General features: G+C 45.7%; 1 long non-coding RNA gene across 4 annotated transcripts; it reads right to left on the bottom strand.

Moving 5' to 3' along the window:
• Nucleotides 1-1,380: 1,380 nt before the first annotated feature.
• On the bottom strand, nucleotides 1,381-5,370 carry LOC132462694 (uncharacterized). 4 transcript variants are annotated; one of them, XR_009526892.1, is made up of 3 exons: nucleotides 4,658-5,370; nucleotides 3,977-4,565; nucleotides 1,381-3,854 (listed from the first exon to the last, which is right to left on the bottom strand). It is a non-coding gene; the product is annotated as an uncharacterized LOC132462694 (long non-coding RNA). The 4 variants fall into 4 exon arrangements; XR_009526893.1 differs by having other exon boundaries at nucleotides 3,977-4,194; nucleotides 4,599-5,355; XR_009526890.1 differs by having other exon boundaries at nucleotides 3,977-4,154; nucleotides 4,599-5,325.
• Between the last annotated feature and the right edge of the window lie 4,630 nt (nucleotides 5,371-10,000).

The raw sequence follows: 10,000 nt of genomic DNA on the forward strand, positions 1-10,000 counted from the left end.
GGAAAGCAAGAGAGAAAGAGAGAGAGAGAGAGAGAGAGAGAGAGAGAGAAGAGAGGAAGCAAGAGAGAGAGAGAGAGAGAGGGAAAGAGAGGGAAAGCGAGGGGGAGAGAGATACTTCAATTTGCTGGCACCTCAGTGGAGTTTCAACATCATTGAAGTGCTTTCAGCCAAAGTTCCAGTAAAGCGCCAACGCGAGCCAAGGCAAAGAGGTGTAGAATGTGTTGTGTGCTTATCTGACGTTGATGACTTCAGACCCATTTGTTTCACTCTAGCCTTGTCGGCAACACATAGGCAGAGGGGTGGGTTGCACAGAGTTTCTTGGAATCTGAGGCACATGTGAAGGACAAGGAGAAGGAAGGAGAAAATGTTTGCCCGAATCCACTTCAACCCGATACTCAATGTTGACCCCAGTAAAACATTCATTCGAATTCGTGTACTTTGTGCAGTTAAGTGGCACTTCCGTAGCAAGGATTCGTTTTGGCTTATTTTATTTACTTTTTGTTTACAATGACAGTTATGGGTAAAAGGTTTTTGAAGCATGTGTGCTAGTTTTGTTAATGTTTTTTGTTAGTAGTTGGTTTTTCATAGTTTCTGTTTTAGTGTTTGTATTATTTTGTAATACTGGGTATCTGCCATTGGCATGGTTCAAAAAGGTCAGAAAAAGGTTTTGTATTAAAAACTCAAATATCGTACCATTTAAAAGACAACTGTATTCACTAAGGAAAGGTAAACAACATTCCACAAAAGACAAATTGACAAAAACATAAACTGAATACATTTTCTCCAAATGTTTAGTTTATAATTTTTATTTTTCTCGACACAGAATACACTTTCAGCTAGTAATCCTTTTGTCTGTAAAACCTCGCTATTGTTAAGATTTTATTTAACAGAAAAAATAGTTAGTTATTTTTTTTTTATTTCTCATTGACGATAATAACCTTGCTTCTGAGCAATCTCAAGCAGTTTTCCTCAGCTAAGCGGAGCGCCCTGTTGTGTTCTATCTCTTGTTGCTGTTGTCAGTGGCGGTCTTACCATAGAGGCATAGGCCGTGGCCGATTGGGGCCCCCGTAGTAGGGGGGGAAAAAAATAAAAAATCTATATATATTTTTTTTAATACACAAACAGAGACGAAGCAAGACGAGTCTACACGCAAATATTAAATTAAGGGTTAGGAAAAGGGTTAGGAAATAAAGTTACCCAAGCGGCTCAAATAAAAGAAAAAAGCTAAAAGATGCCGCTAAGTATTTAGCAACGCTGCCAAAGATGACACACTTTTTACAGCTACTGTTGGGGATACAGACAGGAATAACATCGTCCAAAGCGTTGAACATGTCGCTACAGCAGCTGAAGACATGTGAGAAGACGTCAATAAGTAGGACCCTGTGTCAGAAGCGTGTGATGTGGAGAACAATCTATCTTTTCTGTCTCATAGACTCTCTCTCTCTCTCTCTCTCTCTCTCTCTCTCTCTCTCTCTCTCTCTCTCTCTCTCACTCTCTCTTACATAGGTTTGTTTGCAGAATGGTTGAAATGTCAATCTCAGGTGCAATACAAATTGCAACCTCACTCACACAACATCGTAAATTATCCATCTTGGCAATTTTTGTGTATATGGCTGTTTGTGATGTTTTGCTAAGTACATGACTGTTGGTGGTGGTTTACCCTAACTACTTGTCTTGCTGGTTATATCGATATTGATTTGATCTTAAAAAAAAGAATAAACAGTGCTCATTTTCCTGGCATTTTGGCAAAGACAGGTGTTATCTGAAACCTTATTCTCTTTTGGGTTCCATTGTGACTATTAGTTTGTGTATTGCTCCACTTTGTGTGTTCTCTGCTTTCCATCTTCATTTTGGATTAAAAAAGTGCATGCAGGGTTTAAAGGGGAAGGTATTTTTTCTCATCTCCAACCTTTACTTCCGCAGAGATTAGCTTTACCTGCCTACCCACCATTCAGTCAGTATTTATTTTTTTCTCTGTTCTCTTTTAAAGATCGGACAAGGTGGGCCCCATACAGATCTTCGCCTTGGGCCCCCAATTTGCTAAAACCGCCACTGGCTGTTGTTTTTACAGACTCAACTTGTACAATATTACATCTGTTTGTGTTAATCAGTTTGAGGGTACATTAAAATCCATTCAGATTTTCCTGTTGGTTTATTTATTCTATACATTTTGAATGGATCGATCATACATGTTCCATGCGTCCAGCCTGTTTGACCAGAACGGAGACCTAGGGTTTATGAGATGTTTGCTAGCGAGTCAAGGGCGAAGAACATTGGAAAAATAAATAAACAATATATGACACCCGAATGCAATCTAAATAATCTAAATCTCCATTGTACTGGTGTGTGTTTGTGTGTGCCTCATTAGTGACAGACCATTTAGCCGAGCAGCAGGTATGGGCGACAACAAAGACAACAGTGGCAGATATCATAACAGCACGCGCCATTTGGACGCAACCATCCACCCAATGAATAAATAAATAAATAATCTATATATGTGTTTCCATCACAACAGTTTCCTTCTACTCCCAATACGTTAATGTGGTGAAATTGTGAAACGCTGTGATGCTTTTTTACTCCCCCCTCTCCCCCCTCCCCCCCCCCCCCCCCACACACACACACACTTTGTAATTATCTTGTGGAAAAACACAAAGACGCAGCGGTCGAGTCACGCAAGGCGGTGTGATGAATTAGAGAGCGGAGGCAGCGTTGAAGAGGGCTAGAATGATGCATTATGGGAGGTGTTTTAGTTTTTTTAAAAGAAAAGGAAACTTGAAATTCCTATTAAGCGAGGGTTGACGTTTTTTTTTTTTTTTACTTGCATCAAAATGAATACTATGGTTTGACTGGATGTCGTTAACCTAGCTCGACCTCGGGATACACCCGAGCGGGTGAAACTGTTCTTTGTCTCGGTTCCTCCAAAGCCATTACTCATTACAACACTGCAAAAAATCGGTTGAATCATTTCCCAATCCAGAAACGAAAGAAATAAACAAATAATCAGAATTGAAGGGAAGGAGTTTCCCTTTCATGAGAGAAATGCGTGGACCACAATACTTTTTTACTGAATGATTCTTCATTGTTTAAAGGTCTTTGAAAAGATTATTTCTGCTCAACTTGAGGTGTGCGATGTATAGGCTATCCTCAATGCCATCGTGCACATAGATGTGGGAGTCTCAACACTTTCAGTTGGGATAATGGCGACCATACGTTTGAGGTTGGTTCATGAAGGACGATGCGAGGAGAAGTCTGTTAAACACGCTGGCGTTCACAACGTACAAAATCGAATTAGCCTCCATCAGATAGCGTTGGCTTGTTTGTATTGTCATGCGTTGCAAATAGATCGTTGTGTTTCCTAATTGTCCTCTCAGATGTTACGATTAAAACTCAAATTGAATTAACATCCTTCGTGTTCCACAGACCTTTATTTGGCACTCCATTAATAGTATCCACGGCAGGGTTTTCCTTTGCTCTGATTAGATTTTTTGCAATGTATGGGTTAGGACCCTCATATACAATACAATTCAATTCAATTAGGAAGGATGTGTCTACGAGTCATGCTTCAGGTCCGATGTATTCCCCCTAAACCGAAGAGACACACCGGTGCCCAACAAGGACTATGAACAACAGCGGGGGATGGGTGTGTGTTGCGCAACGCATGCAAACAACAGAGGCGCAAATCCTTCGCTTTGTTCATGTCGGTTTAATCCAAACTCCCAGTGAAGGTTGCTGAAGGACGGCTGAAGCCGTGCAGCTGTTTGACCAAGAGCTTTATGCAGCCTTCAAAGCAAACAACGCCCGGACTGCCGGACAACACATCCGTGTGGGCTGACGTTGTCCAGGTCTGCTGGTCTCTGGGCAGAAATAACACAATAAACACGAAAAACATTTGTGTCCTCACAACAAACCAAAATATAGCAAACAAACAGGTACAATATGATACAGGAGGCGGGCAGTGAATGGTAGAGAGCATTACTTGGTTCCAGTGAAAGACGGGTGACGTAGATTTCATTTCTCTGCCACCTTCTGCGGTGTGTCGTGTGGTATCCAAGATGACAACCTCCATGCCAGGGGGAGGAAATGGATGTCACAGGCTTTTTTTCCTGCTCAAATTGTCGATGGCGGAGGTTGGAGGAGCACACAGGAGCTGGTGGCTTTGATCATATTGTTGTTGTGTAACATGAAAGCACAACACTGTGTTGGTTAGAAATTGTGCTTCTTCCATTAACAAAATAAACAGAGGCACTGTCAGGGTGTTTGTACATGTATGTGTGTGTGTGTGTGTGTGTGCGTGTGTTTGCGTGTGTGTGTTTGTGTGTGTGTGTGTGTGTGTGTGTGTGTGTGTGTGTGTGTGTGTGTGTGTGTGTGTGTGTGTGTGTGTGTGTGCGTGTGTGTGTGTGTGTGTGTGTGTGTGTGTGTGTGTGTGTGTGTTTGTTTGTTTGTGTGCATGTGTGTGTGTGTGTGCACACGCTTTTGTGGGTGGAAAATGTAAATGCCTTTTAAATTTTCAATGATCTGAAAAATCCAGACCTGTGCCCTGGACATAGATCTACATCCTACGGCCTCTGAAAGTGAAACAAAGTAAATGATCTACAAACCTTAAATATTGACTGGAAGCACAGGCAATGCAATTCAATATTTGTTAATCAGGTCTGACCGGGCGACTGATGCACTCCCAGCCCAGCGCCCTGGCGTTTGAGTCTGATCTACCGGTAAATACGAGATGACACTCTATTACGAGACTCCAGACAACCCCCGGGCCATATTTGGTCATGATTCCACCACGTTCAAAAGAGTCGTTCTGTCAGGACCGGTAGCGGTCATATTGCCACAACGACGGCCCCTATCACTCGAAACCCAAACGACGGTTGTGTGTTTTGACCCCGCTGCTGTTGATAAAGTCCAGACAAACATTCAATGCTTTACCCATTAGGAATGTTTGGTGTACATTACACACAAGTCCTCTCTCTTCAGGTGGAGAGTCACTAAAACAACAAAACAATGCAAGATTGCGAATTTTTGTGTTGCAGATCTTGAAAAAGCTATAAAAGTGGAAACTATGAAAACACAGCCAATCGTCGTTGCGGCGTCTCTTCTGCAGAGGCCCCAAGACGGACCTGGGAAGAGAAGCTAATGATGCCTTTATGAGAAGTAATTCCTGACTCCAGAGGAAATTTACCTCCATTAGACTGAAGAGCTCTAACACGCAGGCTCTCAAATCAACCATCAACACCTCTAACAGCAACCCCTGTTACATGATGAGAAACATGCCAAGAAAGGCCTGGATGAATAGGGTTGGGCTGCCATGCGTTGAAGGTTGATGTAACCTTTACATGTGTATGGGCAATCAGTCTTAATGTAGTTGGCCCAGTGCTTTGCTAACCTACTCACGCTAGATCACGTCTAATAAATACGTTTTTTTTCCAATCAGTCCGCATTAGAACAGCAAACTAATGAACTGAATGTGGAACCCAATTAAAAGTTGACTATGAATGTGTATGTCGAAAGGTCAGCAATCTTTCTTACTGTACGCCGGGCCTCAATAACTTAACCTTGTCCAGTTGGATTAGAGTGAAAATAAACGTCACATACCAAAGAGTGGGAGGGGAACCAACTGCTCGGGGAGAAATCGATGTGGCTCTTTAAAGGTGAAGTCATAACCTCGGCGGAGGCTCTCCACAGCCAGGCCTGGCAAAGTGATTAATGTGGCTATTTTTAGATCATTTTCCCGCTTTACCTATTTATTTCATTATTTATTCGTTTTCTAAATCGAAATGGCAGACGGCGACGCTGCCAACAGAAACACTTTGTCAGCAACTTGATTGCATTTACATGGAAGAGTGGAGCCAAAGCTGGAGCAAATTAGAGAGGCGAGCCTCGGAGCCGAGCAGAAACAACACGACGGCCCGCACAGAGAAGGACGGGAGCGGGGTCTTTTTCAAATGAATCAACACCCCGGCAATTTTACTTTTCTTTGCTTGAACGTAGACTCAAACTATCAACACCCTCGCCCTGATTAGTTTACACAGCCAACACTGTTCCTCAGCTGCCTCTGTGTTATTCTTTCCTTCTCCCTTTTATTTTCCTCTCTTCCTTCATGGCGGACTTGTGGTTCTTTCCAGCCAACAAGCCGGTTCCCCTCCACGTTTAGGCGAGGGGAGAAGAGGCGGCGGTGGAGGGGAATGTAGAGCAGGACGAGCGGAGCCACGGGAGCAGATGCTCAGTGGGCTATTCATACACCCGTGGCAGGGAAGTAGATCTGTACCCCCACACACACCCCGCCCCCCCCTACTACCTGCCGAGTGTTCGTCATTATTTGGTGCGACTTCGAAGCGCGCCACATTGTCCTCTTGACAGCCACCTAAATGACTAGATCTGGTGTGAACGTGTGGGCCTACACGTCTGACACCCGATCTAGTCATTTGGATGCAGGTAAATAATGTAAGAAGGTCTTGTGGCAGGCGCGGTGATAAAAGGCTGCGTTAACAAAGAGGCTCCGAGCGGGAGGATACTTGTGTGGAGCGGGTGTTCAGTGTTCGATGGGCCACGTGGCGTCTCTCTCGCAGAGTGATTCCAGCTTAGCACTCCTTTTGATGTAAGATTTATGGCTATAAGCTAAGCGCGGATCACAACTTTCCATATAGGTCGGGCTCGTGTTAAAAAAAATATAACGATCACATTTGCATAATAATTCACTAAAGATGACAAACACGAGCTTGTACCAATATTGGTGGTCTGTGCAAACCTTAATCAAGCACCCGCACGATGCTTTTAGATCATATCTCCATGGGTGCTTCAGTGGGAAGCTGATTCATTTCATATCCCCTCTCCCCGGCCCCAGTCTCCTGCTGACACAGCAGCTGTGAGAAATGTGCATGTGCCCATGTGCATGTCGATGTGAATGTGTGTGTATGCGTGCACAAATGTGTTTGTGTGTGTGTGTGTGTGTGTGTGTTTCTGTCTGTGCGCGCATGTGTGTGTAAGTGTATATGTGCGTGTGTGTGTGTGTGTGTGTGTGTGTGTGTGTGTGTGTGTGTGTGTGTCAGTGTGTGTATATGTGCACATTTGTGATGTGATTTGCGTACGTACGTGCGGTTGGATGGTAACAGACAGGGTGCAACGTGTGAGTGTGTGTTTGGGGGTGTGTGTGTGTGTGTGTGTGTGTGTGCTTGTGTCTTTCCATGCAGGTGGTAAAAAGGGAGGGGTGGCGGTGTGTGGGCAGAATAACAAATTTAGACTACTCCACACCTGAGGAGCTGTCACTGTCATAATCAACAGCTTATAATGCAAGCTAGAGAGAAGGGCCAGGCCGATGGAGCAGGGAACGGGGACACAGTCGGCATCAAACCTCTGTCTGTGTTCTACCCTCTTTTCCTTAAGCCTGTACTTTGCTGTACTATATGGAAATAAAGACCAGGGCCGCTTCTTCCCTTTTTTTCTTGTCTCTTAGGCGGCGCAAGTGGAAATCTCTTCTTCTTCACTCTCAGCCCCAGACACCGAACAAAAAAAGCCATGAGAGATAAAGCCCACTCCACCTTCATCTGGCTTCACGCTCCGGCTGGCCCAGCAGGCGAACTACATCCCGGACACGACTCGCCAAGAGCTCAAGGTGACACGTGTCATCCCCCCCCCCCCCAGATCGAGGCATCAATGCGTGGCCGTGCCATATGTCCAGACACTCTTCTTACCCACGTCAAACTAACAAGGCCCCCCGTCTCGGGGTGTCTCGCCGTCGTCAGGGCCCCAGACTGACGGGCTCCCTGTCCCCCCCGGTGGAGGACCGGTGGGGAGAGGGAACCCGACCCCCCCACAGACTCTAATCCGACCGCTGAAGCCTGGGCCCGGGGCTCGGGTGGCAGGTTGAGTCTTCTTCAGCTCACTGTAGATCATTCATTCACTTATTGTTGTATTGATAGTGTTGAAGGGTATGTGTTTGTGTGTGTCTGTGTGTGTGGTGGAGGTGGAGGTGGAGGTGGACAGTGTGGGAGGGGGGGGGGGGGGGGTAGGGGGGGGTTGCAGTGGGTGGTGGTACAGCTGATGTTTGTTTTTTTTCTGCTGGGTCAGCGGCGAGCGGCCATAACGGGCGTCATGGCGGATAAATCAATGAAACCCAATTAGACTCCGAGAGTGGCCAAGGTGAGCGGGAAACGGAGTGTCCGAGGGAGCGGCGTGAGTGAGGAGGCACGCGACGGAGCGACCCTCCACCGTCGTCCGTCCTCGGACACTGACGCACGGTCACATCTTCCGGCGGGGGGGGGACACAGGAGATAAACATCGCTTTTGGTCCGAAAGCGTTTGTGTGTTGTTGTGAGGTAGAACGGTGACACGTTATTTCTCCGCCACACAATTTAAACGAGAGTGAAGCTGTGAAATGGGCTCCGAATACATGCACAGTGAGTTGGGGCAGTGGGGGGGGGCAAGGGGGGAGTATTACAGCTCTACACGGTTTTGCTTCACTTGGACAGGAGTTAGCTCTGCGGGCCCGTGAAATACATCTGATATGATGAGTCAAAAGGCGGCCTGGGGTTCTCCAGCAGAACTCAGGGGAGACATCCGAGACTCAGCTCCTGGGGAGGGATGGCGGACATCTGCTGCTCTTCTGGTGAGCCTTTTTAAAACGTCTCGGACAATTTCCCCGGGGAGACAGAGGACGGCCACCCCGAGCTCCATATGGGGAGCCGGAGTGAGAGGCAACAAGTCTGCTGATGACCAGCGGAAGGAGCCAAGTCAGGGGGCTCCTCCTTGCTGAGCCTCCTGCCGCTGACATCTGCTGCTGCTTTAGCCTGGCCGGCTAGTTCATCTGCTGCTACAGCCACACACATGTAAAGCTGCTTTAGCCTGGCCGGCTAGTTCATTTCTGCATAGTTCACTCACATGCAGAAATGTACCCCCACACATGCAGATACACATGTCCAGACACACCAACAAGCACAGAAGCCTGTAAACACATTGAGAACACATTGAGACAAACAACCTATGTCCTCTAATCTATATTATGCTTTGCAAAGATGTAAGGCATTGCTTCATAAATCACGGCGAAAATGGGAGCTTTCATGGGCCCTGAAAGTGGTCACTTTGACTTTGGTTTTTAATACGGAGAGGATCAATAGAAACAGCAGCAGGGCTTTGGGAAAGGCCAAACACACAGTGCAGCTTAGTCTCAACCAAAAAACAACATCACTGCCCGTGGGAGTTTTCATGGACCAACGAAAATCTGTATGAGGCTTTTACCATTTTACCATTATGAAAGGAAAATATATCCCTAAAAGCACCTTTACTATGTTAGTTTTAATGCTCCTGCAAACCCACAGCACTCGAGTGCATTGTTGCTTAGTAAAAACTTGTAATTATCCTTATAAGATAGTTAGTGTAGTACGCAGGTTTCATTAGAGCAAGTCGTTTAATGTGAAATTCAAGGTATTCCTGCTTAAAAAGAACAAGTAAGAGAAAAACATTTGGAAAAAAATACTTAGCTTATCTCATTAGCCCTGAAATTACGAAAAAACGATTCCTTGCAAAGCCAGACCCGCTGAAATGAAACTGAACGCTATAGTATACCTGTGGTGAGGGTGACGGCTAAATTAAACCAACAGTTAGGAAGAAGGCTAAAGTGAGATCCAGGCTTTCATAGTAGATCGCTCCATCAGTGCTAGCCTTCATATATATCCATCACAACACCCCCCCCCCCCCCGTTCAGACGAGCTGATGGTCTGGCTTTAAATCAGACAGCCCAGGACTGTCAAGGACTGACAGCTCTGTCTCTGTACAGATCAATAGTGATAAGCGGAAATTGATTTTGAGTTGCAAATATCAAACATGAGCACGGAGAGGGAGAGAGAGAGAGAGAGAGAGAGAGAGAGAGAGAGGGAGGCACGGAGTGCTTGCACAGCTACATTGGCTCCAGCGTCTGAGTGTTAGGGAGCATTGGTGATGATGGTGGTAATATGCCTCTCTTCATTAACTCCTTTGAGAACTGTTAAGCAATATATGTTAGGGAGAG

This window comes from Gadus macrocephalus, chromosome 8 (genome assembly GCF_031168955.1).
Source record: "Gadus macrocephalus chromosome 8, ASM3116895v1".
Classification (NCBI taxonomy): domain Eukaryota; kingdom Metazoa; phylum Chordata; class Actinopteri; order Gadiformes; family Gadidae; genus Gadus; species Gadus macrocephalus.